Here is a 21,579-nt window from a genome sequence, read left to right on the forward strand (position 1 = left end):
ACATTTGTAAACCAAGGGAATCTCCTGCCTTGCAGGATTGTGATCTCTGCAAGTTGACTTTTTGTTGTCCTTCTTGGGTAGTCAGGGGTGTCTGAGGAATGGGACACATATTACTGAGGGGAGCAGGTGGAGAGGGGTGCAAGGTGCCAGCTTTTGTTTTGTCCTCAGCCAGCCTCCTGCTCCCTCATCAATATCAACATACACAATATGTCAGAAAGAGAATTAAGGCTAACAATTATCCAGGCAATAACTAGGTTGGAGAAAGCCATGGATGAACAAACAGAATTGATTAGGGCCGAGCTAAAAGTGACAAGACAGGATGTTCACAATGTTAGGGCAGAGCTTAAAGCTACAAGGGAGGAGATTCACAAAGCTCTCAATGAGTTCCAATCTAATCTAAATTCTCTTAAACCTAGGGTAACTGACACAGAAGATAGAATTAGTGATCTGGAGGACAAACAGATAGAGAGAAAGGATCAAGAGGAAGCCTGGAACAAACAGCTTAGAAACCACGAAAACAGAATCAGGGAAATAAATGATGCCATGAAACGTTCCAACATCAGAATTATTGGAATCCCTGAAGGGGAGGAGAAAGAAAGAAGTGTAGAAGATATAGTGGAAAAAGTCCTTCATGAAAACTTTCCCAATCTCGCGAATAGAACCAGTGTTCATGTACTAGAGGCTGAACGGTCTTCACCCAAGATTATACATTCCAAAAAAAATCACGACACCTGAGAGTCAAATAGAAGAATAATAATTGTAGGTATAATCTCTTGAATGCTGCTAAGGCAAAGAGGCTCCTTACTCACAGAGGAAAGCCCATCAGAATAACGTCAGACCTGTCCACAGAGACCTTACAAGCCAGAAAGGGCTGGCAAGGTATATTCAGGGCACTAAACGAGAAAAACATGCAGCCAAGAATACTTTATCCAGCAAGACTGACATCCAAAATGGATGAGAGATAAAGAGTTTCCAAGACTGGCTAGGCTTAAAAGAATATGCAACCACCAAGCCGACACTGCAGGAAATATTAAGGGGGGTTCTATAAAAGAGGAAAATTCTAAGAATAGAATTGATAGAGACAATCCACAGAAAGAAAGACTTCAAAGGTAACTCGGTGTCAATAAAAATGTATCTATCAATAATCACTCTCAATGTAAATGGCCTAAATGCACCCATATAATGCCACAGGGTTTCAGATTGGATAAAACGACAGGGCCCATCCATATATTGTCTACAAGAGACCCACTTTGAACCTAAAGATACACCCAGACTGAAAGTGAAGGGATGGAGAAGCATCTTTCATGCCAATGACCCTCAAAAGAAAGCTGGAGTAGCGGTTCTAATATCAGATAAATTAGATTTTAAACTAAAGACTATAGTCAGAGATACATAAGGACACTACATAATCCTTAAAGGGACTATCCAACAAGATGATCTAACAATTGTAAATATCTATTCCCCCAATATGGGAGCAGTCAATTACATAAAAAAAAACTGTTAATCAAGATAAAGAATCATATTGATATGAATACACTAATCGTAGGTCTTAACATGCCTCTATCAGAAATAGACAGATCATCAAAGCAGAAAATCAATAAAGAAAAAAGATCATTGAATGACACATTGGACCAGAAAGACCTCATAGTTATATACAGAACAGTCCACCCTAAAACAACAGAATACTAATTCTCAAATGCACATGGAACCTTCTCCAGAATAGACCACATACTGGGTCACAAACCAGGACTCAACCGATACCAAAAGACTGAGATTATTCCCTGCACATTCTCAGATCACAATGCTTTGAAACTGGAGCTCAATCACAAGGAAAAGTTCCAAAGGAACTCAAACACCTGGAAGCTAAAGGCCACCTTGATTAAGAATGCCTGGATCAACCAGGAGATCAAAGAATAACTGAAACAGTTCATGGAAACCAATGAGAATGAAGACACTTCAGTGGAAACCTATGGAATACAGCAAAGGCGGTCCTAAGGGGGACATACATAGCCATCCAAACCTCCCTCAAAAAATTGAAAAATCCAGAACACAGCAGCTGTCTCTACACCTTAAAGAGCTGGAGAATCAACAACAAATCAATCCAACTCCACACATAAGAAGGGAATTCATCAAGATTAGAGCTGAGATCAATGAGATAGAAATCAAAGATACAGTAGAACGTATCAATGAAAATAGAAGTTGGTTTTTGAAAGAATCAATAAGATCGATATGCCACTGGCCACACTAATCCAAAAGAAAAGAGAGAAAGCCCACATTAACAAAATTATGAATGATAAGGGAGAGATCACAAGGTACACCAAGGAATTAGAAACAATCATCAGAAGTTATTATCAACAGCTTTATGCCAAAAAGCTTAGCAACATTGATGAAATGGATGCATTCCCAGAAAACTATAAACTCCCAAAATTGAAACAGGAAGAAATCGACAACCTGAACAGACTGATATCTAGAAACGAGATTGAAACAGTGACCAAAAACCTCCCAAAAAACAAGAGCCCAGGACCTGACGGATTCCCTGGGGAATTCTACGAAACTTTCAAAGAAAAAATAACACCTATTCTCCTGAAGCTGTTTCAAAAAATTGAAGCAGAAAGAAAACTTCCTGACTCTTTCTATGAAGCCAGCATTACCCTGATCCCCAAACCAGGCAAAGGCCCTACCAAAAAGGAGAATTTTAGACCAATATCACTGATGAATATGGATGCTAAGATTCTCAACAAGATCCTAGCCAACAGGATCCAACAGCACATTAAAAAGATTATCCACCATGATCAGGTGGGATTCATCCTTGGATGAATCAAGGATGGTTCAAAATTCACAAATCAATCAATGTGATACAACAAATTAATATGAGAAGAGAGAAGAACCACATGGTCCTCTCAATTGATGCAGAAAAAGCATTTGACAAAATCCATCATCCATTCCTGATTAAAACACTTCAAACTATAGGGATAGAGGGAACATTCCTGAACCTCATTAAATCTATCTATGAAGACCCACATGAAATATCATTCTCAATGGGAAAAAGCTTGCAGCCTTCCCGTTGAGATCAGGAACAAGACAAGGATGCCCACTCTCACCACTCTTGTTCAACATAGTATCAGAAGTCGTAGCAACAGCAATCAGACAACATAGAGAAGTAAAAGGTATACAAATTGGCAATGAAGAAGTCAAACTCTGTATTGTTGCAGATGACATGATTCTTTATACAGAAAAATCAAAAGACTCCACTCCCAAACTACTAGAACTCATAGCAATTCAGCAACGTGGCAGGATACAAAGTCAATGTACAGAAATCAGTGGCTTTCTTAAACACTAACAATGAAAATACAGAAAGGGAAATTGGAGAATCTATTCCATTTACTATAGCACCAAGAACCATAAGATACCTGGGGATAAACCTAACCAAGGATGTAAAGGATCTGTACTTGAGAAAACACAGAACCATCATGAAAGAAATTGAACAAGACACAAAAAGATGGAAGACGATTCCATGCTCTTGGATCGGAAGAATAAACATTGATAAATGTCTTTACTGCTTACAGCAATCTATACTTTTAATGCGGTTCTGATCAAAATTCCATCAGTGTTCTTCAAAGGGCTGGAGCAAATAATCCTAAAATATGTCTGGAATCAGAAGAGACCCAGAATCGCTAAGGAAATGTTGAAAAACAAAAATAAAACTGGGGGCAACACGATACCTGATTTCAAGCTTTATTACAAAGCTGTGGTCACCAGGACAGCATGGTACTGCCATAAAAACAGACACATAGACAAGTAGAACGAAGTAGAGAGCCCATATATGGACCCTCAACTCTATGGTCAATTAATCTTCGACAAAACAGGAAAAAATATACAGTGGAAAATAGACAGTCTCTTCAATAAATATTGCTGGGAAAACTGGGCAGCTATATGTAGAAGAATGAAATTCGACCATTCGCTTACACCATACACAAAGATAAACTCAAAATGGATAAAAGACCTCAATGTGAGACAGGAATCCATCAGAATCCTAGAGTAGAACATAGGCAGTAATCTCTTCGATATCAGCCACAGCAACTTCTTTCAAGATATGTCTCCAAAGGTAAAGGAAACAAAAGCGAACTTTTGTTTGATGAACTTTTTGGACATTATCAAAATCAAAAGCTTCTGCACAGTAAAGGAAACAGTCAAGAAAACAAAGAGGTAACCCACGGAATGGGAGAAGATATTTGCAAATGACAGTATGGAAAAAAAGTTGATATCCAGGATCTATAATGAACTCCTCAAACTCAACACACAGAAGAAAGACAATCATATCAAAAAATGGGCAGAAGATATGAACAGACACTTCTCCAATCAAGACATACAAATGGCTATCATACACATGAAAAAATGTTCATCATCACTAGCCCTCAGGTGATTCAAATTAAAACCCCATAGAGATATCACCCTACACCAGCTAGAATGGCTAAAATTAACAAGACAGGAAATGTGTGTTGGAGTGGATGTGGAGAAAGCAGAACTCTCTTCCACTGTTTGTGGGAATGCAAGTTGGTGCAGCCTCTTTGGAGAACAGTGTGGAGATTCCTCAAGAAATTAAAAATAAAACTTCCCTATGACCCTGCCATTGCACTCCTGGGTATTTATCCCAAAGATACAGATGTCATGTAAAGAAGGGCCATTTGTACCCCAACGTTTATAGCAGCAATGGCCATGGTCGCCAAACTATGGGGAGAACTAAGATGCCCTTCAATGGACGAATGGATAAGGAAAATGTGGTCCATATACACTATGTAGTATTATGCCTCCATCAGAAAGGACGAATACCCAACTTTTGTAACAACATGGACAGGACTGGAAGAGATTATGCTGAGTGAAATAAGTGAAGTAGAGAGAGTCCACTATCATATGGTTTCACTTATTTGTGGAGCATAACAAATGGCATGGAGGACATGGGGGGTTAGAGAGAATGGGGTTTGTGTAAATTGGAAGGGGAGGTGAATCATGAGAGACTATGGACTCTGAAAAACAATCTGAGGGGTTTGAAGTGAAGGGGGGGTGGGAGGTTGAGGTACCAGGTGGTAGGTATTATAGAGGGCACAGATTGCATGGAGCACTGGGTGTGGTGAAAGAATAATGAATACTGTTATGCTGAAAATAAATAAAAAAATAAAAATAAATAAGCCAGAAAAAAATGTAAAACAAAAATTACCAACATCAGACTTTAAGAAAAAAAGTATGATATTCCTGAAGATCCTGCAGGTATCGAAAATATAAGATGGAATATCATAAAGATATTATGTCACTAAAACCATCAATTAAGATGAAATGGATAATCCCCTTGCTAAGTACAGTTCATTAGCAATTGTTCAATAAAAATAATTAATTTATTTTATATCTTAAAAAAATGTCCAAGAGAAAAATTCACATCTTCATGGCTTCCCATATAAGCTCTTATGAATATTTAGGGAAATAATATTAAAATTACACATGCTATTTTCATAAAATAGAAGAAAGAACTTCTTCCGATTCCTTTTATGATCTCCACAATTCAAATAACAACAACCACCACGACAGTAATAATAATAATAGTAGACAAGGACATTACAGATAAAAATGAAAAGCAAATATTTATGAAGACTTCATAAAGGCAAAGTTAAATGTCTTTGTAGAGATGATGTTATTAAAATATTAGCAAAGGTTATCAACCTCTTTATTAAAATGATGATATATCACGGATTACTGGGTTTTACTACAGGAATGCAATGTTGCTTACAGCTTCAAAAATCAACCAATTAAGGGTGCAAGCATTATGGAAAATGGTAGAGATTCCTTAGAAAGTTAAAAAGAGGTCTAGCATGATCCAGAATTTCCACTTCTGGGTATTTATTTGAAGAAAACAAAATACACTATTTCAAGAAGATGTGTCCACTTTTATGTTCATTGCCACATTATTTACAATATCCAAGATATGGAAACAAGTTAAGTATCTATTGATGGATGAATGTATAAATTAGATGTTTTATATGTAATTATAATATAATTTAAAATATCTGATAATCGGTAAACATACATAATATATAAGGAATTTATAGAACTCAATACCCCAAAACCAAATAACCAGTTTAAAAAAAATGGGAGAAGATATGAATAGATTTCTTTTCCTTTTCCAAAGAAGACATACAGATGCCAGAAAGCACATCAAGACATGTTTAATATCAAGCATCATTATAGAAATATAAATTAAAATTATACTTAGATATTACCTCACACTTGTCAGAATGGCTAGAATTAACAACTGTTCTAAATGGATGGATGTCTCTCTGATATGTGTCGCATAATCAACCACCTGGACCTGCACATACACAGGTAAGCTAAGGAATGTTTTTCCTGAAACTTGTGCTAGATTAATGACCTTGGGAACTTGGTTATTTGAAAGATAGTATCTGACCTCCAGGTGAGAAGAGACCCCTTTTTTATTTCTGGACACCAAGAGCTGTAAATCTTGCCTCACATCCCCTTAAACTCCAGGCTGGGCTAGCGTCCCAGAATGGAAACCAGGAGTGGAGACAGACACACATAGCTAGGCTCTTTGACAATGTAAAAACAGGATGCTGTAGAAATGCTTCTCACTCCAAACTGCATGTAAGTGAACAAGTTTTTAACTTCAAACTCTGTCATTTGTCCTGTAAATGGGGATGGTGAACTGGAAGTCTCCCCTGAGGGGAGGATGCTCTGCCTAGACCTCCTAGTCAAGACTCCAGCTAAGCTCTCCACAGGGCTTCCCCAGCTAATGAAGTTGGCTGTTTTAAGTACCTGATTTGATCTAATTTTATATTATCTTTTTCACTGCTTGCTATTGCCTGACTTATGTGTAGATTTCTCTTTTGTTATCTTTGCTTCTAATAGGTTTCTTTTTATAATATCAATAACTTGGATTTTCCCCCTTTCAGACCAAAAACATGGCTGTCATGAATCATTTTTCCAGATCAACAACTAAATAATCAACAAATGTTGGTGAGGATGCAGAGAAAGGGGAATCCCTTTACATTGTTGGTGGGAATGAAAACTGGCAAAACCACTCTGGGAAACAGTACAGAAGTTCCTGAAAAAAGTTAGAAGTAGAACCATGCTATTATTTAGCAATTGTACTACTAATTATATATCCAAAGAACACCAAAAATATTGATTCAAAGGGATTTATGCACCTGGGTGTTTATAACACCCAAATTACAGAAAGAACCCAAATGGCTATGGATCCATGAGTAGATACAGAACTGGTACAGGGGCACCTGGATGGCTCAGTTGTGAAGCATCTGCTTTAAGCTCAGGTTGTGATCCCATGGTCTCAGGATCAAGCCCACATGGGGCTCCCCACTCAGCAGAAGCCTGCTTCTCCCTCTCCCATTCCCCCTGCTTGTGTTCCCTCTCTTGCTGTGTCTCTCTCTGTCAGATAAATAAATAAAACCTTAAAAAAAAACTAAATAAAAGTGGTATATATGCAGTGGAATATTGCTCAACCATCAAAAATAATGCAATCTTGCCATTTGCAATGAAGCGTATGAAGCTAGGGAGTAGTATGTTAAGTGAAATGTCAGTCAGAGAAAGAAAAATACTATATGATTTCACTCGTATGCAGCATTTGAAAAACAAACCAGTTGAACATAGGGGAAAAAGACAAAAATGAAAGGCAGAGGGGAGACAAGATGGCGGGGAAGTAGGAGGAGGCACCCGTTCAACCTGCACCCTAAAGTGAGCTGATTACCTTCCAAAGATCTCCAATCATCCACAAAATCATCCAGAGATCACAATTATACACGTCTGGATCTCTACTGGAGCAGAAGACGCCAGTGGGCAGGTAAAGCAGAGTGGGAAAGTCGGACTGATATCTGAAGATAAATAAAAGGGGGAGGGAACCACCAGAGGAGACCCATTGGAAAGTAATATCCCAATACGAGAGTGCCCTGCACCTGGGGACCAGCATTAACTTGGGAGTCTGGTAGAAAGCAATCAAAAAGAGCAAAGGATCACCCGGGGGACGAAATTGTGGGAATCTGGGTGTTAGGGTCAGGGCTTAAGTCCCCAGACCCATGGCAGCCACTCCTGGCGCAGAGCCAGAGAGAGTGCTGCAGAGAAACCAGGTCTCAGTCCCTGAACCACCAGCGCTCCTAAGAGTGCATGACGCCCAGGTCCCTTGAGGGGCTGGGAGCTTCGCCAGGCAACAGAAGCACAGCCTTTTTGCAGTCCCCCACGCAAGTGCCCTGCTGTGCCACCAGAGTCTGAGTAGTGCCCCGAGCCCTCCCCTGAGAGAGGTGCACACAAATGCCAGCCAGGTGCTCTCCAACCAGAAAGATCAGGCACTCCTAGCCCAAGCCAACAGGAAATCTCAGTGTGTGATCGCAGCTTGGAACTTCTCTGGCAGTATGGAGCTACCCAGACAGCCGCCACTGCCAAGGTTTTGGGTACAGGCAAAAAATCCTGAGTCCCCAGGACCGCAACTGGAAACCTGCTCTGCAAGCAGCCAAGGGGGGATTTATATGGGCTCTGCAGCCAGACTGAGGCTTCTCTCTGAGAGGGGCATCAGGGTGCAGTTTGCTTTCCTCTAAACCTACAAAAACCGTCAAAAGCAGTCAAGGCTAGAGAGAAAAACAAAAGAGAACAAATATAAAAACCTCCAGAGAACAAAAGCTTGAAAAAAAACAGTTTCCTCAGAGCCCACCCCCTTGAGGGGGGAGGGAGGACTTAGCTGAGAGAACTTCAGGGACAGAAAACTCACATGGCAGGCCCCTTCCCCAGAAAACCAACCAGGAAAGGAAAAAAAATAAAAAGGTGACAAGAGAACAACCACCACTACTTCATAGGACAATTTTAATTATTAATTCAATCCCACTATTCTGGCTCATTTTTTTATATAGTTAATGTTTTATTATTTTATAGATAATTTTTAACCTATTTACCATCACAGTGAGAGGTCCAGTACATCAAATTCCATAAGAACCTTCTAACCTGAACTTTTTGATACGTACACCTGTGTTTTCCTTTTGCATTTCTATTTTTTTAATTTCTTTTTTTTTTAATTTTAGTTCAGTTTAGTTTATTCCTTTTTTAATTTTTATTTTCTCATATTCATATAGAATTAAACTTCAAGGTAATCCCCTTTCCCCAATCAATGCCACCCCTATAGGTAAACCAATTCCTAATCCCCCCTTATCTTAGGAAAATTGAGTCCTTTAACAAAGATATCAAGATACATTCAGGAAGAATCAAAACAACCTTCCTCACCCACACTGAGAATTTATAAATACTCTCCCATCTTTTTCTTCCACCAGTATTTCTGTGTTTTTGTGTTTTTCCTGATAGTATATAAATCTTACACTCAGGGTTCTTTTTGATGAGGTTCTTCCTTTACTTGCATATATATGTTATTTGTTGTTCTCTTGTCTTATACTTTCATCAGTCTTTTTGTCTGTGTCTGTTTGTATACTTCATAAATCTTACATTGGGGTCCATTTGGGCTAAACCTTGTCTTTTATCTCACCTTTCTTTCCTGTCTCTCTCCCTCTCTCTTTGTTTTTTTTCTTTTCCTTTTCTTTTTCCTCTCATTTGGGTGGGGAACCCTGATTGCTCAGAGGCATTCCAGGGTGCACCTTAACTGCACCACAGTCTATACACCCAGCTACACCCATTCAGCCATCTCTCACCAAAATGACTAGGAGGAGGAATGCCCAACAGAAGAAAAATACAGATGATGGACCTTCTGCAACAGAGCTAATTGCTATCAACATAGACAATATGTCGGAAAGAGAATTCAGGCTAACAATTATCCAAGCAATAGCTAGGTTGTAGAAAGCCATGGGTGATCAAACGGAATTGATTAGGGCCGAACTGAAAACAGCCAGAGATCATGTTTTAAATATTAGGGAAGAGCTGAAAGCTACCAGGGATGGGTTTCACAATGCTCTCAAGGAGTTCCAATCTCATCTAAATTCTCTCAATGCTGGAGTAACTGAGACAGAAGATAGAATTAGTGATCTGGAGGACAAACAGATAGAGAGAAAGGATCAGGAGGAAGCCTGGAACAAACAGCTTAGAAGCCACGAAAACAGAATCAGGGAAATAAACGATGCCAAGAAACGTTCCAACGTCAGAATTATTGGAATCCATGAAGGGGAGGAGAAAGAAAGAAGTCTAGAAGATATAGTGGAACAAGTTCTTTATGAAAATTTTCCAAACCTCGTGAATGAAACCAGCGTTCATGTACTAGAGGCCAAAAGGTTTCCCCCCAAGATTACAGATTCTCGAGAGTCCTCGAGACACCTAATAGTAAAAATGAAGAATTATAATTGTAGGCAGAACCTCTTGAAAGAGACTAGGACAAAGAGGATCCTTATGTACAGAGAAAAGCCCATCAGAATAATGTCAGACCTGTCCACAGAGACCTGGCAAGCCAGAAAGGGCTGGCAAGATATATTCAGGGCACTGAGTGAGAAGAACATACAGCCAAGAATACTTTATCCATCAAGACTGACATTCAAAATGGATGGAGAGATAAAGAGTTTCCAGGACCGGTAAGGCTTAAAGGACTATGCAACCACCAAGCTGATACAGAAGAAATATTTAGGAGGTTTCTTTAAAGGAGGAAAATCCCAAGAATAGCACTGAACAGAAATATAGAGACAATCTACAGAAAGAAAGACTTCAAACGTAACACGATATCAATAAAAACGTATCTATCAATAATCACCCTCAATGTGAATGGCCTAAATGGGCACATAAAATGACATAGGGTTGCAGACAGGATTAAATGACAGGACCCATCCATATGTTGTCTACAAGAGACCCATTTTGAACCTAAAGATACACCCAGACTGAAAATGGAGGGATAGAGAAGCATCTTTCATGCCAATGGGACTCAAAAAAAAAGGCTGGGGTAGCGATTCTCATATCAGACAAATTAGATTTTAAACTAAAGACTGTGGTCAGAGATCCAGAAGGACACTACATCATTCTTAAAGGGACTATCCACCAAGGTGATCTAACAATTGTAATTAGGTATGCTCCCAATATGGGAGCAGCCAATTACATAAGAAAACTTTTAATCAAGATAAAGAGTCATTTTGATATGAATACACTAATCGTTGGAGATCTTAACACGCCTCTCTCAGAAATAGACAGATCACTGAAGAAGAAACTCAATAAAGAAACACGAGCATTTTGTTAATTTTGGCCATTCTAACTGGTGTAAGCTGATATCTCAACGTGGTTTTAATTTGAATCTCCCTAAGGGCTAATGATGATGAACATTTTTTCATGTGTCTGATAGCCATTTGTATGTCTTGATAGGAGAAGTGTCTGTTCATATCTTCTTACCATTTTTTCATATGTTTGCCTGTTTCTTGTGTGTTGAGATTGAGGAGTTTATTATAGATCCTGGATATCAACCTTTTGTCTGTACTGTCATTTGCAAATATCTTTTCCCATTCCGTGAATTGCCTCTTTGTTTTCTTGACTGTTTTCTTGGCTGTGAAGAAGCTTTTGATTTTGATGAAGTCACAAAAGTTTATTTTCGTTTTTGTTTCCTTTTCCTTTGGAGACATATCTTGAAAGAAGTTGCTGTGGCTGATATCAAAGAGATCACTGCCTATGTTCGCCTCTAGGATTCTGATGGATTCCTGTCTCACGTTGAGGTCTTTTATCCATTTTGAGTTTATCCTTGTGTATGGTGTAAGAGAATGGTCGAGTTTCATTCTTCTACATATAGCTGTCCACTTTTCCCAGCACCATTTATTGAAGAGACTATCTTTTTACCACTGTATATTTTTTCCTGTTTTGTCAAGATAAATTGCCCATAGAGTTGAGGGTCCATATCTGGGCTCTATACTCTGTTCCACTGGTATATGTGTCTGTTTTTATGCCAGTACCATGCTGTCTTGGTGATCACAGCTTTGTAATAAAGCTTGAAATCAGGTAATGTGATGCCCCCAGATTTATTTTTGTTTTTCAACACTTCCTTAGTGATTTGGGGTCTCTTCTGATTCCATACAAATTTTAAGATTATTTGCTCCAGCTCTTTGAAGAATACCGGTGGAATTTTTATCGGAATAGCATTAAAAGTATAGATTGCTCTAGGCAGTATAGACATTTTAACAATGTTTATTCTTCCGATCCAAGAGCATGGAATGGTCTTCCATCTTTCTGTGTCTTCTTCAATTTCTTTCATGAGTGTTCTGTAGTTCCTCGAGTACAGATCCTTTACCTCTTTGGTAAGATTTATTCCCAGGTATCTTATGGTTCCTGGTCCTATAGTAAATGGAATCGATTCTCTAATTTCCCTTTCTGTATTTTCACTGTTAGTGTATAAGAAAGCCATTGATTTCTGCACAATGACTTTGTATCCTGCCACGTTGCTGAATTGCTGCATGACTTCTAATAGTTTGGGGGTGGAATCTTTTGGGTTTTCCATATAAAGAATTATGTCATCTGTGAAGAGAGAGAGTTTGACTTCTTCATTACCAAATTGCACACCTTTTATTTCTCTTTGTTGACTGATTGCTGTTGCTAGGACTTCTAATACTATGTTAAACAAGAGTGCTGAAAGTGGACAGCCTTGTCTTGTTCCTGATCTCAAAGGGAAGTCTGCACACTTCTCCAAACAAGACATACAAATGGCTATCAGACACATAAAAAAATGTTCATCATCATTAGCCCTCAGGAAGATTCAAATTAAAACCACATTGAGATATCACTTTACACCAGTTAAAATGGTCAAAATTAACCTAACAGGAAATAAAATGTGTTGGAGAGGATGTGGAGAAAGGGGAACCCTCTTCCACTGGTGGTGGGAATGCAAGTTGGTGCAGCCTCTTTGGAGAACAGTGTGGAGATTCCTCAAGAAATTAAAAATAGAACTTCCCTATGACCCTGAGATTGGACTCCGTGGTATTTACTCCAAAGATACAGATGTCATGAAAAGAAGGGCCATCTGTACCCCAATGTTTATAGCAGCAATGGCCATGGTCGCCAAACTATGGAAAGAACCAATATGCCCTTCAAGGGACGAATGGATAAGAAAGATGTGGTCCATATACACTATGGAGTATTATGCCTCCATCAGAAAGGACGAATACCCAACTTTTGTAGGAAAGGGACACCACGTGTTGTTGGTGCGCTGGTGGCTTAGGGACCAAGACCTTGTTTCTCTGCCACACTCTCTCTGCCTCAGCACCAGGGGAGTCTGTCCTGGGACCAGAGACTTAAGCCCCTGTCCCTAGCTGCCCGGATTCCCACTATTCCCCCCGTGATCCTTTGCTCTTTTGGAGTGTTTCCAACCAGTATCCAAGTTAATGCTGGTCCCCAGATGCAGGGCACATTCGCTCATATTGGGGTATTACTTTCCAACTGGTCGCCTCTGCTGGCTCCCTCCCCCTTTTGTTTATCTTCAGATACCAGTCTGCCATTCCCACTCTGTTTTACCTTCTCACTGGTGTCTTCTCCCCCTGTAGAGATGCAGACGTATATAATTCTGATCTCAGGCTGATTTCATGGGTGATTGAAGTTCTTTGGTAGGTAAGCAGCTCATTTTTGGGTACAAGTTGAAAAGGCATCTCCTCCTACTTCCCTGCCATCTTGTCCCCTGAAAATCAATTTTAAAAAACCACATAAACAAACAATGGCAATGATAAAACTATACATGATCAGTAATAGGTTCCTGACTCCTGAGTTACAGGTTCTAACCTCTGTTACAGTTAAACTGACCACCAAGGAATGTGAAGTGAGTCTCCTGTAATCTCTCTATAGGATGACATTTCATTGTGAATAAGATGTTCAGAGGTCTTTTAAGAAAAAGAAATAGAAACAAACATATGATTTTATAAGTATGGATTAAATTTATGTTGGAATTCAAACATAGAAAACATTAGGAAAGAAGGGAAAAATAATTGATTTTTTGAATTTGACTAAGAGAAGCAGCAAAGCCTAATTTTGTACAGTTCATACCACAAATCAAAAATAAAAAGTACAGAGAAAACAGCACCATTCTTGGAGATGAGCTTTTTTTTAATGTTCTTTTTATTAATTTTGGCTTTTTTGGTTAAATAAAAGTTTGAATTAAGAAGTGATTTCAAATTTCAGATTACAAGAAACACGGTGTTGGAAAGTTAATTAATTTTTTTTTTGTATACTTATGACTTTATTGTTGGGGCAAACGTTTTGATAAATTTGAAAATTCCTCCGCTATGTGAATTTAAATAGGAATGTCTTCTGTACTCTTCAATAGATGTGATGGATGAATATTGTAGAGATTAGCTAAAATTTATAACATCCAAGTGTCAATGTTGGAAATCAGGCAAGATTTTTGTGTCTTTTATTTGTTTGGTCATTTATTTTTTCTGTCCCCAAATATTTATTTATTATTTCACTAAGTTTTATTCTTATTTATTTACTTCACAATGAGGAAGCAAGTGAGAATTTATTCAGATAAATTTCTGAATTATGTGTATTTTTCACTTTATGATAGAAAAGAAAGAATTGGATCAAAGTTGGGATTTTATACTGTGACTTTTTATAATGACTATTCCTAATATAATAACACATATTCAGTAGTTTAGTTAGTAGGAACTAAATTTCTTAATGTGGTCAAATAGTATGAAGGGCTACAGTTTACTTTCCTATAATCACAGACAGGAAAGGAAATATTGATGGATTTGGTGGAAAATAAAAAAGAAGTAACTGTGGAGTAAGGTGTTTTATTTGAGAGTTTTCCTGTGATCTGCTAAATAATTGGTTTGATAATGGGCAATTAATGGATGCCTTGAGAGCACTAGTAATATAAGACAAACACTAAAGTCCCAAATTGGGACAATAACAATCCTTTCAGTCAATTCCAAACTGTTGCATAAGGTTATCAGTAAGTGAAAAATGGAGGGGAAAGAAAGACCATCAATTGAAAGAAGAGAATATTGTCAGTTCTTTGTTTATCTGCTGAAGTGTACCTTAGAATTTTTATGAACATGCAAGTGCATGGTTTCAGAGTATTCCTCCTTTATAAGTTCTTGGTTTGGGTATCATCCATGATTGGAATCATTTTTATGGAGTGCATTCTCCTGAAAGTCTGAGAATGTTAAGAAACTAGGCACAGGAATATAAGACTATGGCTATAGAACACTGTATAAGACTCCATGTAGGAATGAATGATGCAATACTATGGTGTGCCAATGATCACATGTATAGATTATTATAATATAAAAACAGGAGGGAAGCCTGAATTCATTATTTCTGCTTCTCTAGGGACAGAGCTTCTACTGAAACAACACTCCAGAGAATACTTTATAACAATTCTAATTAAAAGTTTCTTGAAATAGAAAAGAACTTGTAAATACAACTTCTATATATATTGAGCCTAAAAAATACAAAAGAAATCAGCAAAATTATTGCAGATGCTATTGACAGGAATCAGTCCTTTAATTGCAGTATAATGTCATGGGATGTGTTTTCATCTCTTCATCATCATCATCATCATCATCTTCATCCTCATCATCATCACCACCATATACATTTATTTAATACTCATGTTGTATTAGGGATTCTTCTAAAAAGTGCAGTTTTTTTATAACTTTTCAAAAACCATAGGAGATAGATCATTACTGATATCAAACTGATTACTGATTATCAAACTGAATTGTGGTAACTACTTTATACATTTAATAAACATATTTAAATATGTAAGAAAATTATAAAATATAAGTATAATATAATGTATATAAATATAAAATATTTAAATATAATATAATATAAATGTAAATATGAATTTATCTAATATATTTTAAAAAATGTATATTAGCAACCCTTATTGATTGATACATACTTTGATTCACTGAGCAAACACATCTAATCTATACTATCAGAGGCACATAAACTAGTCAAGAACGAAAAATACATACATACAAAATAAAGTTGCATACCTTTATGTAGTAAATAAAAAAGAATGTTTATAGCAGCAATGTCCACAATAGCCAAACTATGGAAAGAACCTAGATGTCCATCAACAGACTAATGGATCAAGAAGATGTGGTATATATACACAATGGAATACTATGCAGCCATCAAAAGAAATGAAATCTTGCCATTTGCGACAACATGGATGGAACTAGAGCATATCATGCTTAGTGAAATAAGTCAAGCAAAGAAAGACAACTATCATATGATCTCCCTGATATGAGGAAGTGGTGATGCAACATGGGGGCTTCAGTGGGTAGGAGAAGAATCAATGAAACAGGATGGGATTGGGAGGGAGACAAACCATAAGTGACTCTTAATCTCACAAAACAAACTGAGGGTTGCTGGGGGGAGGGGGTTTGGGATAAGGGGGTGGGATTATGGACATTGGTGAGGGTGTGTGCTTTGGTGAGTGCTGTGAAGTGTGTAAACCTGGTGATTCACAGACCTGTACCCCTGGGGATGAAAATATATGTTTATAAAAAATAAAAAATTAAAAAATATATATATAATTTGGACAAAAAACAATTGAATGCATAGAAATACAACTGATTTCTGTACATTGATTTACATCCTGACATTTTACTGAATTCCTGTATGAGTTCTCTCAGTTTTGGAGTGGAGCCTTTTGGTTTTTCCACATAAAGTGTCATATCATCTGCAAAAGTGAGAGTTTGACTTCTTCTTTGGCAGTTCAGATGGCTTTTATATACACCAAAGGCAAGAGAGAAGAAAGAGAAATTAAGCGGTCAATGTCATTTACTATTGTACCCAAAACCATAAGATACCTGGGAAAAACCTAATCAAAGAGGAAAAGAACATGTACTCAGAAATCTATGAAGTACTCATGAAAGAAATTGAGGAAGACACAAAGAAATGGAAAGATGATCCAAGCTCATGGATTGGAAGAACAAATATTGTGAAAATGTCTATGCTACCAAAAACAATCCACACATCTAATTCAAAATACCATGTCATCCATTTTTTCAAAGAAATGAAACAAATAATTATAAAATTTATATGGAACTAGAAAAGACCATGAATAGCCAGAAGAATGTTGAAAAAGAAAGCCAAATTTGGCAGCATCACAATTCCAGCCTTCAAACTCTATTGCAAAGCTGTAATCAACAAGACAGTATGGTACTGGCACAAAAACAGACACATAAATCAATAGAGATTGATAGAGATCTCTATTAATAAAGAACCTAGAAATGGACCATCTACTCTATGGTCAACTAATCTTTGACAAAGCAGGAATTAATGATCATTGGAAAAAAGCCAGTCTCTTCAACAAACAGTGTTGGAAAAATTGGACAGGCACATGCAGAAGAATAAAATGACCATTTTTTCTTACACTACACACAAAAAAATAAACTCAAAATGGATGAAAGTCCTCCAGATGAGACAGGAGTCCATCAAAATCCTTGCGGAGATCACAGGCAGCAACCCCTTTGACCTCAATTGCAGCAAATTCTTCCCAGAAACATTGCCAAAGGCAACAGAAGCAAGGGCAAAAATAAACTACTGGGACTTCTTCAAGATCAAAAGATTTTGCTCAGCAAAGGAAACAGTCAATAAAACCAAAAGACACACTGATAGATATTCACAAATGACATATCAGATAAAGGGCTAGTATCCAAAATGTCTAAAGAACTTCTCAAACTCAACACCCAAAGAACAAATAATCCAATTGAGAAATGGGCAGAGGACATAAACAGATATTTCTGCAAAGAAGACATCCAGATGGCCAACAAACACATGAGAAAGTGTTCCACATCACTCGACATCAGGAAAATACAAATCAAAATCACAATGAGATACCACCTCACACCAGTCAGAATGGCTAGAATTAAAGTCAGGAAATGACAGATGTTGGCAAGGATGCAGAGAAAGGGGAACCCTCCTACACTGTTGGTGGTGATGAAAGCTGGTGCAGCTACTCTGGAAAACAGTATGGAGGCTTCTCAAAATGTTGAAAATAGAGCTACCCCATAACCCAGCAATTGCACTGGTGGATATTTACCCTAAAGAGGTAGTGATCCAAAGGGGCACATGCACCCGAATGTTTATAGCAGCAGTATCAGCAATAGGGAAATTATGGAAAGAACCTAGATGTCTATCAACAGATGAATGAATAAAGAAGATGTGATACACACACACACACACACACACAGGAATATTACACTGTGATCAAAAACAAAATCTTGCCATTTACAACAAGGTGTATGGAACTAGAGGGTATTATGCTAACTGGAACAAGTCAGAGAAAGGCAATTATCATATGATCTCACTGATATGAGGAATTTGAGAAACAAGAAAGAGGATCTTGGTGAATGAAGGGAAAACAAAACAAGACAAAACCAGAGAGGGAGACAAACCTGAAGAGAATCAATCTCAGGAAACAAACTAAGGGCTGCTGGAGTTGAGGAGGGTGGTGTGGATAGGGTGACTTGGTAATGGACATAGGGGAGGGTATGTGCTATGGTGATCCCTGTGAATTGATGAATCACAGACCTATTCCCCTGAAACAAATAATACATTATATGTTAATAAAAAATTTCTTGGATATAACACCAAAAGAACAAGGAAAAAAGCAAAAATAGACAAGTGTGAAAACATAAGGCTAGAATTTTTCCTTACAGGAAAGAAAACACCCAGGGTGAATAGGCAAACTATGGAATGATAGAAAATATTTGAAAAACAAATATTTGAAAAATATAAGGAGATGATATGTGGAGTATATAAAGAAACCCTACAACTCAAGAACTATAAAACAAAATCATATGATTAGAAAATTATCGAAGGATCTAAGTTGGAAACTAAGTTGGAAACTAGTGCTACCTGAATTCAAGACTTCCTATTAATCTTTGTTGTTCAAGACAACATGGTATTTGCAAAAAAACTAAATAGACCTTTGGAAGAAAATAGATCATAAATAGGTTCTTTAAAAAAAAAGAGAAAGAAATAGGTTCTTAAAAACACATAATAAATATGTAATATAATCAACCAATCTTGGAAAAAGTCAGTACATTAGAAAAACAATAATATTTTAACAAATGATGTTGTAACAACTGGACATCTGCATGCAAAAGAAAAAAAAAGTTCTAGACACTGACTTTATCCCGTTTTAAAAATTTACTTAAGGGGCACTAGGCCTTTGGCTCCAGTCATAATCCCAGAGTCCTAGGATCAAGACTCGCATCAGGCTCTCTGCTCAGCAGAGTGTCTGCTTCTCCCTCTTCCCCAGCCCTGCTTGCATTCCCTCTCCCTGTGTCTTGCTCTTTCAAATCAATAAATAAAATCCTTTAAAATTTTTCTTAAAATGGACCATAAACATAAATATGGAAAACTATTAAACTTCCAGAACATGGGAAAAACCTAGATGCTATTGATTATGGTAATAAAATTTTGTTTTAGTTTTTATTTAAATTACACTTGGTTAACATAGAGTGTAAAATTAGTTGCACGTGTACAATTTAGTGATTTCAACACTTCCTACAATACCCAGTGCTCATCACATGTGCGCTCCTTCATTCCTGTGACCTGTTCTACCCATCCCCCAACTATCAGTTTGTTCTCTAGATTTAAGTGTCTGCTTCTTGGTTGGTTTCTGTGTTGTTTTTTGTTTTGTTTTGTTTGTTAGTTTGCTCATTTGTTTCTTCAATTCCACATATAATTGAAATCATATATTTTTCTTTCTCTGACTCAAAGATTTCAAATGTCCTGTCTTTATGGGCACTTTCAGCTCAGTTTATTTTTCAGCTTCAGAATTAGTTTTTTTTTTTTTTTTTTTTTTGTAGTGTCAGTCTCTTAGTTGATATTCTCAATCTGCTCATGTAATATTTTCCTGATATGTTTACCTAGATGCACTCCCCTTTAGTTCATTGAGAATCTTTATGAAGAATACTTTAAATGCTTTTTCAGAAATATTATAAATATGCTTTCCTATAGGTTTGGTGTATGTAGTATTATTCTACTCTTTTGGGGGACCTTGTTTCTATTTTTTTTAATGTATTGTCATCTGTTAGTGAGATTTGGGCATTTGAATAAACAACCATTTATCTCAGCTACTGAAACTTTCTGATTTTTCTTTATTATGCCATATTAGTCATTGGTGTTTGATGCAATGTTCCATGATTCAGTACTTCATTAGTGTTTGATGTATTTCATTACATACAGTACTTCATTAGTGTTTGATGTAGTGTTCTATGATTCATTGTTTGCATGTAACACCCACTGCTCCATGCAATATGCATCGCCCTTAATACCCATCATGGAGCTAACCCATCCCCCTACCTCCCTCCCCTCTAAAACCCTCAGTTTGTTTCCTGGTGTCCATAGTCTCTCATGGTTCATCTCCCCCTCTGACCCCGCCTTCATTTTTCCCTTCATTCTCCTAATGTCCTCTATGCTATTCCTTATGTTCCATGTATAAGTGAGACCATAGGAGAATTGTCTTTCTCTTCTTGAGTTATTTTACTTAACATAATACCCTCCAGTTCTGCCCATGTCAGTGCAATGGGTGGGTGTTCACTCTTTCTAATGGCTGAATAATATCCCATTGTATATATAAAATATATATTCTTTATCCATTCATCTGTTGAAAGGCATCTCAGTTCCTTCACAATTTGGCTAATGTGAACATTACTGCTATGAACACTGGGAGGCATGTGCCCTTTCCTTTCACATCTTTATCTTTTGGCAAAGATACCTAGTAGTGGAATTGCTGGGTCATAGTGTAGCTTTATTTTTTAACGTCTTGACGAACCTCCATACTGCTTTCCAAAGTGGCTGCACCAACTTGCATTCCCATCAAGAGTATAAGAGAGTTCCCTTTGTCTACAAATCCTCGCCAACAATTGTTGTTTCCTGTCTTGTTGATTTTAGCCACTCTGACTGGTATAAGATTGTATCCCAGTGTGGTTTTGATTTGAATCTCCTTGATAACTAATGATGAGGAATGTTTTTTCCTGTCTCTGTTAGTCATTCATGTGTCTTCTTTGGCGAAGTGTCTGTTCATGTCTTCTGCCCATTTTTTACTTACTTGTTTTCTGGGTGTTGAGTTTGAGAAGTTCTTTATAAAGCTTAGATACCAGCCCTTTATCTGTAATGTCATTGCAAATATCTTCTCCCTTCCCATGGGTTGCTTCTTTGTTTGGTTGACTGTTTCCTTTGCTGTGCAGAAGCTTCTTGGCTGTGTGGACACAAAAAGATGGAAAAACATCCACTCATGTATGAAAAGAATAAATTTTGTGAAAATGTCTATGTTATCCAGAGCAATCTACACTTTCAAAACCAAACTCATCAAGTTTCCACTGGCATTTTTCAAATATCTGGAACAAAAATTCTAAAACTTGGATGGAACCAGAAGAGACCTGAATCACCAAGGAAATGTTGAAAAAGAAACACAAAACTGGGGGAACCATGTTGCTTGATTTCAAGCTTTACTACAAAGCTGTGATCACCAAGACAGCATGGTAATGGCCCAGAAACAGACATGTAGACCAATGGAACTGAGGAGAGAGTCTACATATGGATTGTAACTCTATGGTCAAATAATTTTCAACAAAGTAGGAAAAAAAT

The sequence above is a fragment of the Mustela nivalis genome, assembly GCF_964662115.1.
Source record: "Mustela nivalis genome assembly, chromosome: 3".
Lineage (NCBI taxonomy): Eukaryota > Metazoa > Chordata > Mammalia > Carnivora > Mustelidae > Mustela > Mustela nivalis.